Consider the following 25,539-nt stretch of genomic DNA (forward strand, 5'->3'; position numbering starts at 1 on the left):
TCACAGTTAAGGAGACAGCCTGCCCAGAGCAGTTGGAGGACTTCCAGCAGGGTGTTTCCTAATTCCGTTTGCTGGCACACCGGGGAGATACCTCCAGTCCAGCCCAGACACACACTGTTACACACAATTTCCCTAAAGCTCTGGGATCACAAAAAGGAAGTTAATTGAGAAATCTGATTTCACAGGTCATATTTTACTCATCTTTAGTATGTGGTCCCAGCCTGCTTATACATGTCAGAGATCTTCTCCCTGCCCTGCCTAACACCCCACGATTCTGCAGTAGCTTCAAGCATATTAAGCCTCATTAAAATTCAGGCCCAAGACTGAGAAAAACCCAGAGAGAAACAGAAATTCCTTCTCCAATTATTCTGAGGAATGCCTTTCCTAACTAAGGAACACCTGAAATAAAAGGGTTAAGGGGCCACAGAGGTGTACACTAATCCAAAGGACAACAACATTAGAATCCAGAACAACACAAGAAAAGCCTAACATCTGTCCAAGACATTAACACACGCACAACAGAAACGCAGCTTCCTTTCCAAAAGTGCCCAGTGGCTGTTGGATAAAGTCCAAACTCCTGAGCAAGGTAAAAAAGACCTTCCCCAACTGGCAATAACCAGATGTTCTAGTCTCATATTCTGCCTCCCCACCTGACCCTCTCCAAGCTGCGCTTGCCCTACACTTGGTCACGCTAAACTCCCTACCATTCCCTGAGCACGCCATGCTTCCTGACTTGCTGCCTCCTTCCATACTTGAGGAGGCCTGCCATGTGGTCCTTATGATAGGAAAATTCATGTCATTTCTTCTTCCCAACTTCTCCCGGCAAAGTTTTCTCTTCGTTTTCTGGGCTTCCACAACCTCTTTAAGGAGTTTCAGGTAGTCTCTATTAAATTACGTCTTAATTTTTTGGATGCAGTACTATTCTATATGGAGCTATTATCAATAAATGCTTTATGAATAAATGATTGAATCTTTCTGGGGTTTGCTCCACAAGATTCCAATGTTCCCTTTGATGCTGACTCTCAGGCTCAGAAAGTTACCGATTATTCTGCCCAGATGGTTTGAGGCTTTGACGAGCAGCCCAGCAAAAGTTGCCCACAGCAGACATCACAAATCAATTAGAGCCTTCATTTCCCTGAACCAAGTGTTGCAGGCTGCGTTCTCTGTCTCACTGAGACAGAGGGAGTGGGGCTACAGGATACTGATTAGGGATCAACACTGTGGCAGGTAGGGGAAGGAAACAGGATCAGGCAGAGGTAGAATGGAATGTGATACAGGCCTGATTAAGTCTCAAAGCTCCTGCAAACTCTGGCGCATAGGCCCATCAGAGTTGTTCTGCTATCGGCCAAAATGGCTGGACCTTCATATCCTCACCACTGTTAACCACTGGATGTAGGCTGCCTTGGCCAGGGCCAAGAGAAATGATTCTCTGCAGCTGAGGCAGACGCTGAAGCAGCTAGATGATGGAGGCTATCTGCTGATGGCTCTCCCACCAGGGGCACAAAGTTTTTCCTTGAGGAGTGATCTGAAAGGTGCGTCTCATGCCCACCACACCCAGCGGGGACATTGGGTTTCTCTGCATGGCACTCTGTAGAGATCAACTGGGGAGAGCTGGCAGGTAAGATAACCTTAGTATGCTGTCCCCACCTTCAAAATTTTAGACCCCAATCTCTGAGGTACTTTCCTGTTTGAACTTTCAAAAATGTGTCCCTTTTCCAGAGTTTCTGAACTAGGGACAAAACGACTGTATTTAAAATTCAAAAGTGCTGTTAACATTGAAACAGCTACTATGCCAATAAAACAGCACTTTCAGCAGTTTTAAGATTTTTAATTAAGTCTTTTCCATCAGGCAGAAACTGAGACAGCTCCTTCTTTCCTCTCTATACAGGAGATTTGGGGAGAAATTAACCCTCATTTTCTAATGGGAGTTCTACTGTCCCTCTGCTGCCTCCCCACCTCTCCCTCCTCACCTGTTCTTGCTTTCTCTCAGGCCTTATGGCCTCTCTCCCTCTCCCTCTGATTTCTCCTCTTTCCTTTCTTCTCTCTCCCTCTGAAGTTTTGGTCAAAATTAATCAGACTTGGCCATTGTGGGGCTGAGGTCCTGATCCATATCTTTGTCTTAGAAAATATTCTGCAAAAATAGCCTCAGATTAAATTTTTACGAGGGAAGTTTGGAGGAAAAGAAAATAGTGAAAGCCTGATTTTGTCCTTCATTTTATTTGGATTTTAGACTGGAAAATATATTCCAGTCTGAAATACCACAAGCACGTCAAATAGCTGTAGGTACCAAGGGATATGTTATAACCTGTCCTTGACAAACGATAACCAGTTCCATCCTGGTCAGGGATGAGTTTCCATTAATGGGCTTCCTTATCCCTCTAAAGGGAGTTAGGGAGTTTGGTGAGTGTGTTTATCTGAACAAGTGCAGATGTGTGTAACCTAATAGTGCTTTGCTGTAGTTGTCACTGTGAACTCCCAGTTTAAATGTCAGTATCTACTGAAATGAAGTTGAAGATACTTGTAGGGCTGAATCACACTTTAAAAATGTCTGGGTTCGTGGTTGTATTTAAGTATGGTTCATCAGTTACTGGGCCATCTCTTCTTGCTCCGTGATGGGTGGGGGGCTCTCAGGGGGAGGGTGGGGACACAGTCCGGCCTTCTGTTTGTTCTTATCTGTATGAAATACTACATTTTGAAAGTGTTTAGTTTTATTACGCAGTATTGCCTTTAAGAATTTTCTTATAGCATCGAGTAGTAATATTTTTGGCATGAGTAAATTATGTGTGCCCAGGTAAATGATTAAATATGCACATTTTCCCAAGTACCTGACCTTCTAAGAAGGCAGGTCCCACAGAAAGCATTTGGGTTTTGCTTATCAGAGATGAAAGATAAAATGAAAATGGAAGAAAAAAATGATAAGGGAATAAATAGTTTTACATAACAAATAACTTGGGGTACAAGGGTGGGAATAAAAGGGTCTAAGATCTGGCAGAGAGAGAAGAAGAGTGCAGAGGGCAGATGAAGTTTGAACAGCTACTGTTAGAGGTGGAACTTTGACAAGAGGGGTGTCTATAAAGGATTTTTCAAAATAGTTGCTGTGATGGGTGGTAGATTATCCACCTTGGGGTAGTAAAGAATATTTCAGGCAAGACCATAAAAACTTAGTACCTTAAAATGGGGGTCTGCAAACGATTTTTGCCAAGGAGCCAAATCCAACCTGCCACTTTTTTTTTTTTTAACAGTCAGTGAATTAAGAATGGTTTTATATATTTAAACAGTTGAGAAAAAATCAAAATAAGAATATCTTGTGCATATGAAAATTTTATGAATTTCAAATTTTGGTACCCATAAATAGTTTTATTAGAACATAGCCATGCTCATTTATGAATTGTCTATGGTTGCGTTTGCACTATAGACAACTAGATCACATGGTCCACAACACCTTTAGTATTTATTATCTGGTGTTTTATTTATTTATTTATTTATTTTTAAGATTTTATTTATTTGTGAGAGAGAGAATGAGAGACAGAGAGCACGAGAGGGAAGAGGGCAGAGGGAGAAGCAGACTCCCTGCTGAGCAGGGAGCCCGATGCGGGACTTGATCCCGGGACTCCGGGATCATGACCCGAGCCGAAGGCAGTTGCTTAACCAACTGAGCCACCCAGGCGCCCCTTATTTTTTTTATTTTTAAAAGATTTTACTTATTTATTTGACAGAGAGAGACACAGTGAGAGAGGGAACACAAGCAGGGGACGTGGGAGAGGGAGAAGCAGGCTCCCCGCTGAGCAGGGAACCCGGTGCGGGACTCGATCCCAGGACCCCAGGATCATGACCTGAGCTGAAGGCAGACGCTTGACGACTGAGCCACCCAGGCACCCTTATCTGGTGCTTTAAAAAAAAGTTTGCCAACCACTGCCTAAAACAACTGTTTATTCCTAAAGATCTGCAGACAAACTGAAGCAGCTCTGCTACTCTGGGCTGGGCTCAGCTGGGCAGCCCTGCTTCCTCTGTGAGGGCCTGTTGTTTGGCGCCAGTGGTTCTGCTGCACGTAGGTTCATTCGAGGGCCCAAATGGAAGGGGAAGAAGCCACCTGGGAGAAGTTCTCCTCATGATGACAACAGACAGGCAAGAGGTCAAATGGAAATGTCACATGGCCAAGCACAAAGTCAGAGTAAGGAAATATACTCTATCCACGATGGGTCATGCTACAAGAAATGAAGAATAGAGGCCAATAATTCAAACTCCCACAAACACTCTTACTCTGGGACTCTAAAAAGTCTCATCCAATCATGGCATCAGGCTCAAAGTTGAGTTTCTTATGATCTATATCAGGTCTAAGTGCAATTTCTCTTAATCCAGAGACCTACGAACTTAAAAAAACAAGTTACCCCTTCCTCCCCTACTCCCCATGCAATGCACCCAATATACAAATAGTGAAACAAGGACAGGCTAAGCACGTGGCAGCCATTGCTCCAATAGCAGGTCTGAAAATCCAATAATCAAAGGCTGCCAACTCACCCTACTTTGGGATAGGGACTATCTGTTGATCAGGTACTGGTTCTGGTCCATTTGATGCTTCAAAGTGCATCTCCAGTTTGTTATTACCCATAGACTTTGGTTGCAGCTTCTGTGAGCTACATCACCATCCATGATCCTCATTGTCCACTTCTGATGAAGGCTTTGGAAAACATGCTCCTTTTTGATTGCTGAGCAGTCGTCTCAGCCGGCTTCTTGCTTGTAGAAATTTGAAGGCCTAAAGTCCTTTTCAGGTCTCTAACAGTCTGTTTCTTTTGGCTCAAGAATGTTTCTGTCGTCAGAACTTTATGGATTATCTATATATTTGATGCAAGTCAACTCCATTTGTCAAAGCCAAACTTACAATTGCTTTTTAGACCTTCCTCTCTATTTAATCAGATTCTTTGTGCCGATCAGGCTTCTATGGGACTCGAGTTTATACTTTCTAGAAGGTCTTCACAAAGGTTTGACACCACTTCTTCAGTTCGGCCTGTGTCACCAGGTGATACGTAATGTTCATGCATTTGATTTAATCTTTGCCTTGGAACTCAATCTTAATTTGAGGGTCTTCTGCTGACTCTAGAAATTGGAGATAAGAAAACAGTTTATTTTTCAAGTAACAATATATTTACATTCTACATTAAAATTTTTGTATTAAAAATCAGATCAATATGTTTTTATTATGAATGTAGTATATACTTACAAAACGGTTCAAACTAATATTGGACAATATAAAAACCAGGAAGTTAAGGTTTGGTTGCAGTGGAATAGAACTTACAAACAGACTCTAGTATATATAGGAGATCATATACAAATACAATCACAAATGAGTTGAGAAAGAAAGAAAAATTCAATAGTGATGCTGAGACAATTGGCCCTCCAGATGGAAGAAAGTTAGAGCATTATCTCGTACTTATCTAAAAATACATTTTATACTGAATTTAAAGCTAAGCATAAGAAACAAAGCTTTAAAACATTTAGAAAAAATGTAGATGTATTTGTCAATTTTTTTATTTGTCAATTTTGTAAAGACACAAAAGCATAAAAGATAAAGGAAAGGATAAATTTAAGTACATTAAGATTAACTTTTGTATGTCAAAAGACATAAACAAAATGAAAACAAGCCACAACTGGGAGAATGTGTTTGCAATGCAAATTACCATCAAAGGATTATTATCTAGAACACATAAAGAATAGGAGCGCCTAGGTGTCTCAGTCAGTTAAGCATCCAGCTCTTGGTTTTGGCTCAGGTTGTCATCTCATGGGTCATGGGATCAGTCCCGTCTCGTACCTGGCTCTGTGCTCGGAGGGGAGTTTGCTTGAAGATTCTCTCCCTCTGTCCCTCCCTCCACTCTCTCTCTCTGTCTCCCTTGCCCTCTCCCTTTTTCCCTCTCTCTAAAATAAATATATATATATTTTTAAATAGAATATATAAAGGACAAATACTACTCAAAAGTAAAAGATAACTCAATAGAAAAGTGAGCAAAAGATAGAAACAGAGAGTTTATAGAAAAGAGCCATTTGAGTGACCAATAATCATGAAAAGATCCTCGGTATTACTATTAATTAATAGAATGCAAATTTAAAGCAGTTGTTGGATGCTCCTTGGCTGTTAACCAAACTGCAAAAATTTTAAAAGCTGATAATCTCAAGAGTTGACTAAAATAGAAGCATACAAAACACTTATCCAGTGACTTGATGTTTAAATCAAGTTACAGATTTATTCACTAAGACGCAGCAGTCCCACATATAGGTATATGCCCTAGATAGACCCTCATAACTGGGCACAAGGAGCCATACATAAGGATTTTGTGGCAGAAGGTGATAGCACGTCACAAAACCTATTTCCTCCTTTTCCTGGGCATACGGTTAGACTACATTTCCTAACCTCCTTATCATTAGTTGTGGCCCTGCAACTGAATTCTAGCGATAGGTGAGTAGAATTAATGCGTAACACATCCAGACCTGCCTCATAAAAAAACAGCCACACATAATCCCCATGCTTTTTCTTCTTCCACTGACTTGAAGCAAAAAAGCAGAGACTTTGAAAGCCATATGATGAAAATAATAGAGTCTTAAGATGGAAGAACGTGGGCCTTCCTACTTGGAGGAAAGCCTTCACCAATCAAGAATGTGCATTTTGGTCTGTATGTGAGCTGGGAATAAAGTCCTACCATGTTTGAGCTGTTGGAGGATTTGTAATCAGAGTACCTAATGTTATGTTAACCAGTATAAATGCTTATTGCAGCATTGTTAATAATAAACATTGGTAAAGCTCATCAGCAGGGGATTTGGTAAATTGTGGGATGTTCATGGGATGTAATGCTACTCTACAGTTAAAGTTAATGTACTTAATCTATGTGTATCAATATAGTTAGACCTCGAAAATGTTAGAATTAATTCTAAAATATATTTATACCGTTTTAGATCCTATATGCACATTTATCAAAACATTGGTATGTTTAGGAAGTCATGTAATCTCTCTCAGTTCCTGCATCTATGTTGTTTTTATCAAACCTGAGATATCATTGATTATAACATGTATTATTATTATTTTATGTACCGATAAAGAAAATACACTACCAATTACACTATTAGAAAATACTTTCTTATCACTTTGAAATTCTATTTAATACCTATGGAAAGAGCTCTCAGACTTAATTATACATAACTTGTAATCCATTTATTAGATGCCTACATAAAGAGGAAAACTTAGGCAAACTAAATTGGCTAAGGTCATTCTAAAATATCTTGACTTTCAGATTCCAATTATTTGGAATCAGTTTTTGACTCTGAGTCATTTGACGTCCATTTTTCCCTTCACTATCACATCTTGCGTGCCATCAAAATTATTGCTGATGCAGCAGTTCAAAGAAAAAAATGCTAAGAGAACTAAAGCCTTTAGTGCTGGGCTTTTAAGAAGGCTTTGCAATTAGGTAGAACCAGTTTCCTTTAGAAACTCCCTTAAGAAATGTTGTTAAACATTTCTGATACATCCCCTCCCCTACCTGTCCCTCAAAAGCAGTTAGAGTAAGGGTTTAAAAAGTGTTCTACTATCACCTTGGGGATTTTCTTCTAAGCTTCTGACACTCGTTCTGTAAATTTTGATTTTGATTATTCTGATGTTTACAAATGCACAGGCAACAACTACATGTCATAACCTCTATCTGGTTGACAGTAGTATTTCCATGTGGAAATTCCTTAGGAAATTTATACATGTTTCAGAATCCAAAATCTTGTGAAAAAAATCAGTATAGGAAACAGGAGATATATAATTTTCTTGTGAAAATTAAAGCTTAACAATCGATGGGAGACATTACTAATCAATCATTCTTGCTTGCAGTTGTTGCCATGTTATATGTGAGTTCCTAGCCCTTTCTGCAGCTCTTAGTGAGCCATTCTTGCCAGGTTGTAATAGTATTACAAATACTATTTGTAATAGTATTTCCAAAGCTTATCATTCATTCCTTTAGAGTTTTTGTTAGTCCAAGTTTACTTTTTATTATAATCTCAACCTTACGAATTCGGGAAACATAAACCTACACGGCAGAAGCAAAGTACAAATACACTTAACTAAATAGTATTTAATAGCTTCATGTCTCTATACTTCACTTTCCATTAGGGAACCAAAATCCAAAAATGGCTTTGCTGACCCAAGATTTTTGATTTTAGTAATTGCTGTTCCCAGAATTTTAATCCCAGTCCTGTCCTTCACTCTCCTTTGTAGTTATAGGACAAGTCACTTATGCTCAGTTGTTCCTCCTTTAAAAAGGGAGAGAACTCCATCTCAGAGGAGCTCCGTGAGATTTCCTGGTTAATATCTGCAAAATGCTTTGGCAATCAGAGGGATTGTCAAATTGACAATTACTATTAAAGAGAGCGGCACAGTTAAGAGGTCTAACTGGAAGATTGGCAGCCTGAAAAATTTTAGGTTGGTCGCAAGAGTTATTATTAGAGAATGGCTGCTTTCTGAAAATGTATATTTAAATGTTAACAACATTTGAGGAGCAAATACTCCCAGAGATAAACATATGCTTTGAATCCACAATTACTTATGCATCTTCCCTCTGCCTCCTCCATGTCTGTGTTTTTAAAATTCTGTAGGTGAAGGACTGAGGTTCAGTCTCAAGGTCATTGAAGCGGCTGTGATTTTATTAGTATGCTCATTGAATGTGCTATAGAAATGTAATTTAAGGCATTAATATGTACACACTAAATAAAACAACACAGGCTGTGTGGGCAAGTTATTTATGATGCTGGAATTTTACCAGTTATGGAAATAAATAATATAATGTGTGTATCTGTGGAAACAAGGCAATGTAAACTTAGCTTACTCAACAGAAGCAGTAAAAGAAATCTAAACAATTCTATAATTCTATGAGGAGGGTAATTTCACTGATGACAGCTTTCCATAATTTTACTCTTGTAGATAGCAAATAATTTTCCTTATTCTTTGTTTTATTACTATTTTGAATTGCACTTCTTGTTGGAGTTTCACCTTTTACTAATAATTCTTTGGGAAATGTATTTTCACTGTTTTTCATATGGCAGTTACTGCTGGCAGTACCTAGTTGAAACCAACAGAATTACAACTCTCTTCAATATCCCTACATGACATGGGTAATATTTCAGTTTAATCCAGGGGCATGAATTGAGCCAGGAACAACCATTTCAATTTCGACTGCAGTTTGTTTAGGCTTACCATGGACTAGCTACCATACTCCCTCTCGGTGAACCAGATTAAATTGCTTACACAGACCTGCTCAGAAAGCAAAAGGCATGGCTTTACTATTCTCATGACATGCTTTTGCCTAATAATCATGAAAGCTATAAAAAGAAATCTACTATAATTGCCCCCCAAAAGCTCCTTACTGTTGCCCAATAACCAAGTTCCAGCAAGAGAGTTAAACAGCTATAAAGATTACTTCACTTTTATATAACATAACATTTAGGACATTATTACCTAAAAACCAGTAAATCTTATCCATAATAATAGACCAGTACTATTTCCCTGTATCCTAGTTCATAACAATATGACTGTGCTACATACTTACCAAGTAAAAGACTGAATGCGCCATGATTCATCCATATTCTCGATAGTTCTGGAATTAAGGGCATTGGTTTACAAATGACTGACAGGTTAAAGGAGTTATTTATAACCAGGGAAGAAAATAGGTTGAGTACCCAATGCAAAGGTTTTAAGTAAAAGGGGGACATGTGCTTTATAAATCTTGTTTATTTCCCCTTAAACTATCTGAATGCACTTGTTTGAAAACCCACCATTGGTAAGGATATTGTCAATGAACTGAAACAATAAATTTTGCTGTGACTAACACATAGTAGGAACACAGTAAATGTCGGTCAAGTGAATGAATGAAAGCATACAGTTATGACCCTTTCCTTTTAGCTGGAGATAAATATGCACCACCACATACAAAGATAATTAAAGAATTTTATAAATTCTGATTTTTAAGAAATTAAGGCTTCAAAGTGCTTTATGGTAAATGATCAGAATAGTTGTTGCATCTATTGCTCAATAAACCTGGCTTGCCTTTGGCAGTGTGATGAGTAGAAAAAGGGTAAGTGAACCCCAAAAGGGGGTGGCTGGAATTCTAGTCCTAGCTTTTCCACCAATTAGCTTTGGGCAAAGGACAAAAGACTTCAAAAATCTGTGCACTGGGCACCCCTGTGCATAACAAGTAACAAGTTATTTGATGCTATAACCTGTTCTAACATGCTGTGGATCTATGTTGGCAGCATGATTTGCTAACTTTCACAACATAGAAAAAGATATTTTGATTATTTCTTGTTACTTCTTTCATATCAGCTTATAACTATTAATCAATACTTCATCACCATTGACCAGATTTGAAGCATTAACCAATTGCTCATTTATTGAGTAGATATAATGTAACAAAGTACCAGCCTAACTGTTAGCTACTCCTTTTGCTTAATTCTTAAAAACGCCTATTCCTGTGTCTTCCTATATTTTCATTGTGTGTATGACGTGCCATGGCTTGGTCATGGGTACAGTATGTGGAAGAAGAAAATTTGGTTTCCTTTTGTCCCTGATGACATAGCCATGGAACAAGCAAAAGAAGGAAATCTTTGGTTATCATTCAGTAATGCTGTACAACATTGAAAAATTATACTATTGTTATATTGTTATATTATATTATAAAATCATACTATAAAATTATACTATTTGTTATATTGAACCGTGTGCTGGTTTTGAGGAAGTCAAACTATTCTGAAATTATTGAGGCCGACCCATCTTCACTGCTCTGCATTTCCCATTCTGTGGCCCAGATCAGTGCACTGAAGCTTCGTGATTCCCTGAAGGGTTTTTAGTCCACTGGTAGTGCCACTTCTTTATAGTCAAAACCTCTTGGGGAAAAACTCCTAGACGTATCATCTGCTTAGTTCTGCTCTCTTCCCTTCTTCAACTGCTGCTCTCTGCTCCCAATTCTGTGTCAGCAGGAATATCTCTTAAACAGATGTCTTCTTCATTTTCTGTTATTCTAATAATAGCCAAAGACACTCCTTGGGTCTTTTTGTGCTTAACAGACTGACAGGTCTTTAAGCCTATATTCAATTTGTCCTAAAACCTTGTCTTGTGAGTCTATATAATCAGTTTTCAAGGCACTGCCCTAATTTTTATAAATGCAAAAAACGAAAACAAAAACAAAAACAGAAACAAATCCCCACATTACCTATGTAACATGAAAATTAAGTATGATTTTGGATTTACGATGCTTTGGTTGGGTCTTAATTTGGCAGGAGGATGCATAACAGTATTAAAAGCAGATTTAGCTTTCTAATTATTTTATAGAGATTAGTATTTAAATAAATTCATATTTCCCATTAGTTATCAACTGAAGTAACTGGGAATTTAATTCAAATCAACAAATTTATTGAGCTCTTGCTAAATGCAAAGTAGTGCCATAGACACTCATGAGGAATTGACTGAAACTTTGTTTTCTAGTGCTATTTGTGTAGTAAGAACGATATACCAAGTTCACTCACAAGTTGACTAGAGTCAAATAAGAGCCAGAAGAGGAGTAGAAATATTAAATTCAAAGGAGCGACAGAACATCTAGTTAAGAGCCTCTAGAAAGATGGCTTTTGAGGTGGGCTTTGAAAAATGGAAAGGATTTTAACAAAGGAAGATGAATCATCATTTAAAATCATCTAAAAGGAAAAAATACACCAAACAAATGCACCCAGACTGAAATACGTGAGGCATGTTTTGGAGAACAAGTTGCTAATCTGGTTGGACTATATGTAGGGTTTGTCTAGGCAAGTAATAAGAACCAAAACCAAAAGTTACATTGGGCCAGGTTATCTTCTCTAATGATCTAAATGTTATTGTGTGATGTGGTATTATTTTGTTATACAATCACCCAGGTTTATACATAAAAATTTCATCAAATCCATAGTAACGAGAACCATTGTTAGATATAATGTTTATAATTTCCTGGATAATACTCCTTCTTATATAATTAATTCTATAAAAATAAACATATTGATTATTAAGAATAGAACTTTTGCACAATTAATAATAAGGAACTCATCAGGAATTAGGAACGAGGCTTTAGGACCTTAAAGTCTTATTAAACAAGCTAAAAAAACATAGCAGATTCTAGATTAAACTAACCATGAAGCACTGAATCTGCAGATTATCTCCACATCATCATGAGATCCTACTAGAATGATTATAAAGAAAGAAAAAAAATGTATAAAATCAAATAATAAAGTGAACAAGAAAAGACAACAGCCAGTAAGGAATGCCAACAATGTTTCAGAAGACAAGAAGCAGCTGGATGTCACTGAATGTGATTTGAGTTTGTTATGGTTTCTTAAGTGACTGGTAGAGGAAAGAAGTAAAGGAGGGGAAATAGGAAATCAAAAAAAGCAAACTGATTCATGCCACTAGCATCATAAGGCTTAGGAATTAGAGATGCCAGGTATCTCCAAAGGTGGGAAAGTAAGGATTACGGCAAGTAGGAGGACCCCAGACCATCACAGCCAGATGAGTGTCTCTCCCCAACAGAATAAGTTACTGAGATTCTATCTATCTATCTATCTATCTATCTATCTATCTATCTATCTATCCATCCATCCATCTATTTATCTCTTATGGGCTGAATTGTATCCCCTCAAAATTCATGTGCTGAGGTTCTAACCCCTAGTACCTCAGAATGTGACTATTTTTGGAGGACTTTAAAAAGGAAATGAAGGAAAATCAGATTGTATGGGTAGGCCAATCTGATTAATCCAGTACAACTTGTGTCCTTATAAGAAAAGGAAATTAAGACATAGACACACACAGAGAAAAAGACCATGTGAGGACATAGCAAAACTGAGGCCATCTGCAAGCCAAGAAGAGAAGCCTCAGAAGAAATTAAGCCTGGCAATACCTTGACTTTGGACTTCTAGCCTCCAGAACTGTGAGAAAATTATTCCTGCTGTTAAGCCACTCAGTCTGTGGTGTTTGGTATGGCAGGTCCAGAAAAATAATTATCTGTGTATCTATCTTGCTTATGATAATTCCTAAGAAGGAATATAAAACAAGGTAATTGAGAATAACTGCTTTGCCATAGAGGGGGTGTGAGAGACGGATCTTTTTATTTAGCTTAGATTCCTCTCCCAGTCCTCAGCCTACCATACAGGCTGGAATTTCACGTCATTTGTTATTTCTTCTGCTCTCACACCCACTCAAAGTGTTATGTGGAGGTTCTAGGGCCTTGGGCAACACCGGTGCCTCAGGAAGTCTCCTTCAGTAAGTGGTCATTAGTCAGCAGGAATTAATGCTGAAATACACGTTATCTCAGTCCTCAAGGTCTCTTGGGATTTGAAGGCTCTGCTGCTTTCTTGCCAAGCTTAGTGTGTGGGAAACTTTAATGAAGCTGGAGGATCTTGTGCCTTAGGTCTAGGCTCCAGCAGTGGCCACGATTCCATCCCTTCTGATGTCACTGTCATGAGCACTGAGCAAGACCCTGCTACCAACAGGACCCACAAAAGCCATATCCTCTCACCGTAATGAGATAAGAAAAAAGCTTTCACAAAAGAGAGAAAGAACTAGTAACTTCCAGCAACTTCTAATCTGCATCCTGCAAATGACCATGAAGATATGAAATATAAAGATCCTGGGTATCCCGCAATATTTATAGTAGCCAAGACATGGAAGCAACCAACTGTCCATTGATGAATGAGAATAAAGAAGTTGTGGAATATATATATATCAAATACATTTTTTTAAAGATTTTATTTATTTGTCAGAGAAAGAGAAAGAGCACAAGCAGGGGGAGCAGAGGCAGAGGGAGAAGCAGGCTTCCCACTGAGCAGGGAGCCTGATGAGGGGTTCGATCCCAGGACCCTGGGATCATGATCTGAGCCGAAGGCAGATGTTTAACCAACTGAGCCACCCAGGCATCCCATATCAAATAAATTTTTTATGCCACAAATTTATGGTATATTTTACACCATAAATTTTTTATGCCATAAAAAATGAGGGAGATGTGCCATTTGTGATAACATGGATGGACCTTGTGGGCCTTGTGCTAAGTGAAATAAGCCAGAGAAAGACAAATACTATATGATCTCACTTATATGTGGAATCTAAAAAAACCAAACAAAACAGAAAAAACCCCAAACTCATAGGAAAAAAAGATGAGATTTGTGGTTACCAGACATGGAGGTGAGGGTGGGGAAATTGGAAGAAGGTGGTCAAAAGGTACAAGCTTCCAGTTATAAGATAAATAAGTACTAGAGAAGTGATGTATAACAAGACGGCTACAGTTACCACTGGGGTATGATACATAGAGAAGGTGTTCAGAGCGTAAATCCTAACAGTTCTCATTGCAAGGAGAAAATAACTTGTTTCTTTTCCCCCCCATTTCTTTTTATTGTATCTATATGAGATGATGGATGTTAACTAAACTTATTGTGGTAATCAGGTCCCACTACATGTAAGTCAAACCTTTATGCTATATGCCTGAAATTCAGACAATGATGTGGGTCAATTATATCTCAATAAAGCTGGAAAAAAAAATAAAACAGAGTGGAAAATAACAACATTTAAAAAAGTCTGGCTATCAATTTGAAATGAGGAAAGAAGAAGTTGAAGAACAACCCCAAATCACAAATTAATATCTCAATTATTTTGTCTCATTAGCTTGAGTGAAGTTTTGCTCCTTGCAAACAATAACAACACTTAACTAATGAAAACATCAGGTGTTCTCTTGAGAGCTTATAGTGTTTATAAAATTTACTGCTTTGGCTTAGAATCTATAATCCCCTTTTTCTCACCATTCCCTCTACTCCGACATGTGCTGGTTCTGGGTAATAGATCCTTTGGCTTGTCTAGAAGTTTTAATATAGTCCTCGGCTGACTTAGTCCTGTCTCTTCTCTTGGGAACTGGTGGCTATTGGCGCTGACTAAATCAGACCCTCCTGACTTTTCTTCCCACAGAATTTAGACTTTGGCTAAGTATCTTTTTAAAAAATAGGAACACATGAGCCATACAAAATCAAGAACTTCAAACCACTGAAGAGTTAACAAGATAAAACACTGTAAGAGAAGAGCTATTCTAATTTGGAAAAGTCTCCCCAATGAAATAGGTTGTATTCTTTTCTCCGTGATCTTAAATCGGTCTTCATGCAGCGCTTACAGAAGACATACTCTCCAGACAGTCCTTGAAGTGGGGAAAGCTTTTATTTTAAGGCTAAAAAAGATGGATTTTCTAAATTGTCATAGGTTGTGGTTTAGCAGCTGCATTCTGCATGGTCCCTACGCAGCTTATTCTTCTAATTATGCTGCTGACAGCTTCCCAATTGGATTAAAATCCACACTCAGAGTTGTCTTATCTATAACCTTTCATCCCCATGACTCCCTGCTCCACAGAAGATTCTCCTAATGCCTAGTTCTAAGTCAGGGGACTTCTTAGACAGGTACTGGCACAATAGAAGAAAAGGCGATTGTAGTCTTTCTCTGATTTTTAATGTCTAATTTTTATATACATATTAAACACAGAAAAATGAAAAAGTAATCTATTTTATAATACAAATGTTATCTAGTCCTTCATTCTGCTTTTAGAAAGTGATAAACCTTTGATTATTCTATGTGGGGCAACTTACTTTAAAAAGAAAAAGAAAAATCAGGCTTTGCTATACAGTAATGCTTCATTCGAATGGTGTAAAACAAGGCCAAAGTAGCCCAGAGTAGATTAATTACTCACATAACTAGGCTTACTTCTTAATAAGTCAAAATTTTAACTTTTTTTGTTGTTTTTTTTGTTTTGGTTCAAAATCTTTTAGAAGGAATATGGCCTCCTTAATCAGAAGATGCTGAAAACAACTCAATATTCCTTTATTCAGGATAGTCATTCACAACATCCAGACCATGAAGGGAATATAGTCTTGCTCATTTTGGCTCTCCATCTTCCTTCTTTGCTATTTCTCTGTCAAATCCATGCTTTTCTGTAAGGACATGTGTATTTTTGTATTGTTTCCATTCTCCTCATCCCGCTACAATACTCAAAGTTTTGATGACCTGCTGAGAGTAGGGAGATCAGATACACAAGTCTATTAAGAGCTCTCTAATAAATGTAGCCAGGGGTCAAGAATGAGTTTCTTGATTTTTCAGGAGCTATTTAAGAATTGGTCTTCCCTTAATCAGGCATGGCTATTGTTCTGAAGAGTTATATTCATCAAAGTATGGTAGGTTTTTCTAGCACCTAATATGATTAAATAAATTGAATGTGTGCATTTAAAGTAAATTGAGATCCCTGGATTTAGGATGAAAAATTGGAATCTGGAAGGTTCCCCTTGGGAGAAAGAGGTGAGAAACCTTAAGAAAATCCTGATTTCCTGCATTTATCTAAAGAATAAACTATTTTCTCTCAGAAAAAAAAAAAGGAGGGAAAGAAAGGGATTCCAAGGAGTTCAGTTGTGTAGGAAGAGAGAAGCTTTAGAGAGAATACAGGCCCTAGGCAGAGGCTGATGTTTCTTCCCTAACCTCTCCCAGGCTCTGGGGACCTTTAAAAGATCAGAGCAAGGAAGAGAGAGAGGGGAAAGAGAACTATAAGACCCCTGGATCCTAAGGAAAGGAGAGACATGGATCCGTTGACTTCCCAGCTAAGTACTAACCATATATCAGGTAACATGCCACACGTAGCAGTCACTGGACTATTACCGCCTGAGCCATTCTTTGCCTTCCTCCCATTCTCTATTTCTCAGGGGAGTTGTGTCCAGCAGGCTGCTGCGTTTCTCAGGCTGGCTTCCGGGTCTGGTGGCTTCTGGATGAGTTCAGCTAATGGGAGGCAAGGGATGGATCCTTTGGCTCCATCTTTCTCCTTCTTTCTCTCTGTTTCTGAGAGCATCACTGTCAAGTGTGTCCTCCATGGAGACATACTGGCTGCAGTCCAGCTTGCCAAAACCATCATAATCCCTGTGTTCCCTGTTCCCTCCTTGTGTCCTCTTGTCAACGCAGTAGAACTTGCTTCCTGCTGCTACTAACCACCAAGTTGCTTAACTGTTTCCTGTTGGTCTTTTTAGCTATTCCATTACATTTGTAACACATTCTCTGTATTCCATTTCCTATATAATACACTCATGGTGTTTATAAGCACAGGGCAGTTTTGTTTTTCCAGCTAAACCTTAATGGTACGAAAGGCATTTTACATCTTACTTAATCCTTACAAGTTCCCTGCAAGGTTGTAATCATTACTTCTATTTTACAGATGAGAAAAAGCACAAGTCAGCAAATTTAAGGTCTTTGCTCAAAGTCACAGCATTAGTATGTGGTAGAGCGATGATTCAAATCTGGTTCCAAAGTCACCCTTAAATTGCTGTGCTTTCCAAGGGAAATGGCAACAACAGGGTTGGGGAGGGTGTAGACTTTAGTTCCCAAAGCAGCCATTTAACCTGCAGCAGAGCTGTGGGAGGCCAGAGCCCCGTCACTATCGTGAGCTCCACCCACATTGAGCATAGACAGTGTAGAAAGGCAGGTGTCCTCACTCCAGAGTGAAGTGCCCAAAGAAGCCATCCTGTCTCCACCCTAGACCACAGAATGATCCTGTTCCATTCCAGACAGCAGAATCAGAACTGGCAGACAAGAGTCCTATATGTCTGAGTTTAGTTCTTCAGACAACCTGCTTTCCACTTTTGCCATTTAAAAATGTTTTCTACCTTTATCATGCCGTCTCTGGCTTGTAGACATATTTCTGAATGGGATGTTACATTATTGTAATGGGCATCATTAATCCCAGGTATCCACTCTTTCAATTGATTTATATTACCTGTAAAATTTTACATCAAAGATAGTCCTGTTTAGTTACTGAACTCTGAATGCTGATCATTTTTAACAAAATGATGACAGAAAAAGGGAGTTGAAAGATCCTTTATGGGATATCTTGGTAATATCCCCTTATACTCCTGCAAATAGTCTAAACTTATTATATTTCCAATATGGCATGTGTAAGAGAAGGTTTGGTCATTACAAAGCCACTGCTCATAATAATTCAGACTGGTGGGTTTTCATTCTGTTATTCATAATAGCCCTTCTACATGTCAGTAAGTTTTCTGTCTAATAAGTGTGCCATTTAGTTGGTTACCATAATCTTAATTATAAGAATATATATATATTCTGAAATTATACTGAAATTCTTCATGAGTATACAGACCAGAAGGGACACTCGTTCTTTAAAAACAAATAAAACACAAGCACATATCCTTGGTCCAGTTTTCTACCCAATGCAGCAGGAAAGAACAAGTGAAAAATACAAGAAACACCATTTTACAGATTTCAAATTCCTCTGGGGATTTGTGTGTGTGTGTGTGTGTGTGTGTGTTTCCCCACACTCTCTTCATTTCTCTGAAAAAAAAAAAAAAAAAAAAAGGCTCTGTTGCTCTGTCAGTCCCTTCTTTTATGTGCTACAGAACACCTGGTGGCCAATTGCTAGGTGGAGGATAATTAGCCCCTCAATTATCACCAGTTTATTTTCACCTGTTCCACTAGCATTTCCCTAGAACTTGAAGCTTGTCTAATTAGTCTTTTCTGACCCATTCCCCACCATCAGACTCAAGAAATAGCCCTTTTACTAAGTAATTAACCCATGGTAGGCCAATCCTTCAGCTTTTGTTTCAACTCCTGTTGGAAATCATTAGAATTAAATGAACAAAGAAACATCATGGGATGGGGTGATAAGAAACTTAAAAGTTCTGTCTTCCTTCTCCCTTCACCAGCTTCCAAATCCAAATTATAGAAATCTTAAGCACAGTGACATTTAGTCAGACACATATGTGCTTGCTGTTGAATGTCTTGAAAGAGCAAAATAGCACTGCCAGAATTATCAAGTTCAGTTCTCTGAAATGCCATAGGAAATATGGTGTTTATTTTATACCTAAAAGGTGAAAGAGATCAGAAAGAATCCAAATTTTAAAACGCAGGCCCAAATCTCAACTCGTAAAATCTTTCCAGGATGCCATAATGGAGCCTAACAATGTCCTCTCTGCATTATTTTGATCATCTATGAATATTTTTTCCCAAGTATTTATGTACATGCACAGAAATTCTTTGTTTTATCACACAAGTTGAGAGTGAAGTCCAGTAAGGAGTTCTATAAACTTAAGGGACATCTCATGTTTACTCATTCATTCAACAAGTATTATTGAGTGCCTACGTTATAGCAGTGAGTTCCAGGGACACAAAAATAATTGAAGGTCTTTACATTCTTGAAGTTGAAAGTCTAATGTATCTCTAAATACCATCTACTTTTTTTTTTTTAAGATTTTATTTATTCATTTGAGACCCAGATACAGAGAGAGAGGGAGAGCATGAGCAGGGATAGAGGCAGAGGGAGAGGGAGAAGCAGGCTCCCCGCTGAGCAGAGAGCCCTATGCAGGGCTCCATCCCAGGTCCCTGGGATCATGACCTGAGCTGAAGGCAGACGCTTAACGACTGAGCCACCCAGGCACCCCTTAAATTTCTATTAAAAAAAAATTATCCTTGGGGAATGAGTTAGATCAGATTTTTGTCCCAACGCTTTTACACCCTCCTTAAAATATAACTTTGTGTCCATACACTGCCATGGGACTTTCAAGAAGGTAGGTCAAGAATATATGTCCTCATTGACATTGAGTTTGGCTCTGTGCCTTGTTTTGAGTAATAAAATGTGCACAGATAGCAAATAGAAGCTATATAGTTGCATGGCTTGGTTTATACTCTTATGCTTCTATATTTTGACATAAGGAAAGAATTCACTGTCTCAGACTGAGAAACATATGGAATAGATCTAATCTGGACATATAGTTAGAAGTAGAGCCATAACAACTGTCCCACAGATCTATGAGTAAGGATATATATTTCCTAAGCCACTGAAGTTCTGGGGTGTTTCTTTTTTCTTTTTTTTTAAGATTTTACTTATTTATGAGACAGAGAGAGATAAATCACAAGTTGGGGGGGCAGAGGGGGAGGGAGAAGTATACTCTCCACTGAGCAGGGAGCCTGACGTGGGGCTCGATCCCAGGACCCTGGGATCACAACCCGAGCTGAAGGCAGATGCCTAATGACTGAGCCACCCAGGCGCCCCAAGAATTGTAAGTCTCTCTCTCTCTCTTTTTTTTTTTATTCATGAGAGACAGAGCGAGAGAGAAAGGCAGAGGGAGAAGCAGGCTCCCGCTGAGCAGGGAGCCCGATGCGGGACCCGATCCCAGGACCCTGGGATCATGACCTGAGCCGAAGGCAGACGCTTAACCATCTGAGCCACCCAGGCACCCCTAAATATCATCTACTTTAAAACAACAACAACAACAAAAACAACAAAATGAGTCTTTTGAAGCCACACAGCAATGCTTAAAAATTGACAGACAAGATTCCTATTCATTCTGCCATTTTCTCGTCCTTCTTCCCAATAGTATCCCAAGTTCCTTCGAGGAACCACTTTTCTGCTACACAGATTGGTTTAGGGCTGGACACACGATCAAAAGGGAACCAATGAGAGCCAGAGATCTGTTGCACTGTCAGAGGTCTTCTTCTCACTGAAAATCAGATGTGAATTGAACTACCGTCTTATAACCATTTGAGAATCAAGCTAAAGCAAAAGTAAAGAACAAAGCTGCAAAATAAGGAAAGGGAACCGCTGGTAACATCATTTAAACCCCGTTTAATCGATTTCCCAAGCTAGACCTTATCCTGGTTTTTGTTGTTGTTATTGTTGTTGTTGTTGTTGTTTATATGAGCCAGTAAGTATTTTCTCTACCTAAACTACTGGGGTTTGGACTTGGGTTAGTTATGCCCAAAAGTATTCTAATTGATACAGATGTCTCTCTAATATCACAAGTAACATCTTAAAGTTTAAGGTAGTTATATGATCTTTGAAGCAATTACAGAAGGACCTACACCTTATCTATTTTTGAACTTCTATCATTCAGATAAGAAAATATTTTTCTATCCATAAATATGTTTTATACTTGCTTTTCATCTGTAAACATTCTGGTTTCTTTCTGGACTATAAGTTTGCTTGTGTGAATCACGCCATCCCATAAAGTGTGTTGCCAAGAAGTTGCATCCTTTGTTCTTATACCACGCCACGTGCCCTGTGGTTTTTAGCACAGCAGCTATGATTCTGTCAAGTCGAATAATTTTAGATTTACCTCTATGTCTTCCATTCATTCCACAAATACTTATTGGACAGAACCGATGCAATGGTTTTGGTAATCGAAAGATAAATACGAAGGGTTAGCATTTTTCAAGGATCTCCTAGGCTCCGTAGGAGAGCATGAAGTGATGCACAGGGATGACAGCACTGTATGACAAGTGCTCTGTTGGTTTCAGTCTCTCAGGTGCTAAATCCAACAAGGTGCCACTGTTTCCATCACTTCTCACATCCAACATATCAGCAAGCCCTATTGGTACTGCCCCCCAAATCTCTCCCAGATCTGACAATTTCTCACAGCTTCATTCTTAAAACCCTAGTCCAAGCCACCATTACATTTCCCCTGTACGACTGCAATAGGCTCCAAACTAGTCTCCCTGCCTCAATGCTTATAACCTCACAATCCCGGGTCTGCTCTCCGTACAACAGCCAAAATGATCTTCTCAAAGCACAAATCAGATCAATCCACTCTGCTGCTTAAAACACTCCAGTGTCTTTTCATTGCCTTAAAAAAAAAAAAAAAAAAAAAAAAAAAAAAAACTAAACACCTTACCACACCTGACCAGGCCCTGCATGACCTGACTCCTACCTACCTCTTCAACATCGATTCCTGCCATGCTCTCCCTTATTCACCTCGCCCCAGTGACACTAACCTTCACTTCATGCCTCAGAAATGCCAGACCTGTTCCCATCTTGTTCCCATCTCAAGGCCTTTCAACTTGCTGCTCTTCTGTCTGTAATACTTTCCTTTCTCATCATTTAGGTCCCACTTCTGGCAAGACTTCCCTGGCCATCTTGGCTGAAATAATCACCCCTAATCACCCTTATACCACCACCACTCCACCAAGTCCTTTTGCCATTGCCATCTTTTATTTTCTTCTTCTTTTTTTAAAAAGATGTATTTAATTATCTGAGAGAGCGAGAGCACATGAGCAGGGGGAGGGGCAGAGGGAGAGGAAGAGAGAGAATCCTCAAGCAAACCTTGTGCTAAACACAGAGCCTGACGCGAGGCTAGATCCCATGACCCTGAGATCATGACCTGGGCCAAAATCAAGAGTCAGCCGCTTAACTGACTGAGCCACCAGGTGCCCTATCCATCTTTTATTTTCTTCACAGCACTCTTCACTATTTCAAATCAGATTGTTTATTTATTTGCTTATACAATAATCATTGGCCTTTCTCCACCTTCCACTAGAATGTAACTTCCAAGAAGTCAGGGATTATGTTTTATTTATTGCTTTTTCTTCAGTGCCAAGAATGCCCGGCACATGTTAGGCATTCAGTATCACTTTACTGAGTGAATACAAGATGACAAATGAGATGTATCTAGCTTAAACTTGGAAACCAGAGAAACAGGGAAGGAAGTTAAGGATGATGAAATTTTTGGATAAATGGGGGAACTATTAAATGAATAAAATGTAGACTGTATGAGTTAATGGGAAATTTGAAGGAAGTACAATAGCTTGAGGAATTAGTTCAAATGTGTTTTCTGTGATATTCTACAAACTGACCACCAGAACACGGAGCAGAGCAATGACAAATAGGAATAAATTAAATTGTAGGACCATTTTAAGTTGCTATCTTTAGGACTGTTGTGAGGTTTGTGCTTATTTAACATTGTCATTAGTGACCTGGGGAAAAAATGTATATCATATTAATGGAATTTTAAATAACCCTAAATTGATTTATATTACAAATATCAGTAAGGACCCAATTCTCAAGTAACACCGATTACCTCAAAAATCTAAACTGACTAAACCTTGAGGATTTGACTTGAACTCTTTAAAAATACAAATATTTGCATAAAATTCAGTTGAATCTAATCCTCATCACAAAGGAGAAAGCTGAAGAGCTAAAGGGACCCCTGGTAGATACTGGGCCAAAAATTAGATACCACTTGAGAATTCAAAAGGATTTTGTTTTGCTTATTGTTGATTTGTTTGTTTTACATTTTCTGAATGGATGTGACATTTATTGTCTACTATGTGCAAGGAACTTTATGTATAGTTTGTTTCTCTTTAGATTAACCTCTGACACTTCTGTCATTTCCATTTTCCAAGTAAGAAAATTGTTGGAAGTGAAATTCAAACTTTGATCTACCTATTCCCAAAGTTCTTTTTCATCATCAACATTTCCCTATTGTAAGCTCTAAGATACAAAGTATTGCACAGGGCTAATCAGAAAATACCATTCTAATTTGCTTAAAACTTGGCAACACATCCAGGGAAAGCTAGTAGGAAATAAACAAAAGTGAGGAAACCTTAAAAAAGTACTCCTCAGTGAAAAATGCAACCAAAAAAATATGTATAAATGAACATATTTTTTAGGCCATAGCTAAGAAAGCAGTAGTATGAAAATTTTTTTTAAATGTTGACCAAGAAGAGAATATTTTAAACTGAAATTAAATAAAGATTAACATATACCAACAGCAAAGAAAAACACTACCTGCCAATAAACCTGTAAAGGATGCCTTCCATACACTCCGGCGTTTAGAAACAGACTGATGAACAATTGAATGAATGAATGAAGGAGTGGATAAATTAACAAAGATACTTTAGCCTATATTGTTGAAAACTATCTTGAGCTGGCAGAATAGGGGCTCCGAGGAAAAACTCGGAGATGAATTTAGGACCATCATTTTTTTTCTTCCTGTGCCAAGAATTCTGTGTTTCTCAAGTAATTCTGTGTTACCTTTCAACAAAGATGAGGTTTTAATTGGTTCTCTTCCTTGAACTAGAAGATAGGCCCGGTGTACTATCAGTGGGAACCTATTCACCAGTATTTTATGTGAACTGGGACATTACATCTCTAGTATTTTCAGCCTTCACATTTTTAATTTTTGTCAGGCAGTACTGTAACAATGTGTTACCAGAGGGGGAAAAAAAACGAAATAAAGAAAGCATCCATATAAAGTAAACAAGTTAGAAAGGCTCATTTTTCATTTGTTAACTGGCCTCCACACGGCTGTTGGCTGTGACAACAAATGATTTAATGAGTCCAATTTAAAATAGTCTTGTCTGTATAAGATAGATGTCTCGGAAAATACTTTTTAAAATCTCACAGCTATCGCAAAGCCTGCTTCGGTATACCCTGAGAAAAATCTGCACTGCAGTTTCACATTTTTCTCTAAATTTCTCGATAGGCCAGATACCAAGCTAGTAACAGCGAGAGGCAGCATTATTCCTATTGTACCCGTGAACGTTTCCTAATAGTAACTGTGAGCAAGATGTTTCAGAAATGCCAGCTTAAAAAACCGTAAAAATTTATCAGCTGTGTGGAAAAGTGATTAGTGAACAAGAGCCTTTCTGAACTACGTGTTTGTCCTCTCTTCAGTCACTTAAATGGCCCATTAGAGTGATGCTTTGTCAGAAAAGGACAGTGATAGGGAACGTGATGGGTATACTGCACGATGACAAGGCAAGGGACTCCTCTCTGGGGTGGGCACGCTCTAGGTTGCCGCATTTGATTTTAGAAAGCTTGTCCATGTGTTAGGCTGAAGAGATGAAGCCTTCCCAAATCCATTCCCCAAGTTCACAAATACACATCTTCTTCCTCAGGCGCATTTCTTAGATTTTAAGAGTAGAGCAGGTAAGAAGTGTTATATCTGAATTCACATGACGCTTCCCTTCATGTAAAGAGCAATTCCATCTTTTTGATCATCCTCTGACAACAGATAAAACACATTATATAGCTTCTGAGAGGGTCAGGTAGATCCAATTTTGTTGAATGACCTGCCTCGGCTCAGAACTAAGTACCTTGTTTTGTTCTTGGAACATGAATAGGTCTAAATTTGATTAGTCTGAATGTGTATCTTTACTTTTTTGAATGTCTAGATGAGGTGATTATCCAGAATTAACCTTCAGAAATGAGATTGCCTGAAGTCACCTCCAGGATAATATTCCAATTTGCTAAAAATGTTTTAAGATTTCGGGAACAAGAAGCTTGAGCACCAGTGTCGAAGGATGTATACACTAAATAAAAGGCTAGAAGCCCAGAGAGCAGATATGCTTCAAAGGCAGACTCAGGATAAAATTATTCAAGAAGTCAAAGAAATGAGAAAAAGCAATGTCAAAATATTTCCACATTAAAAAAGTAATTAACATATCCTGCATCAATTAAAGAAATGTAGACAAACAGACCGAGCCATAATACAAATACCTTTCCAAGCCAAGTTTTAGTTTCGATAAATATAGTTCATGCAAGTAGAAAAATTTACACCACTTCTCAAAGCCATGCCTGTGTGTCTTCTCTGACTTTTGTAGTAATTGCAAGGAAACCAGCAGAAAAGGGAGTGTCTGGAAAATGTTACCAAAAAGGTGGAGTAAATTGCCAACTGTCTAGTCTGTAAGGGGCACTCACCTCGCCA

The sequence above is a fragment of the Mirounga angustirostris genome, unplaced genomic scaffold, assembly GCF_029215605.1.
Source record: "Mirounga angustirostris isolate CCGP_5_RB_7025 unplaced genomic scaffold, mMirAng1.0.hap1 SCAF_4, whole genome shotgun sequence".
Taxonomy (NCBI): Eukaryota; Metazoa; Chordata; class Mammalia; order Carnivora; family Phocidae; genus Mirounga; species Mirounga angustirostris.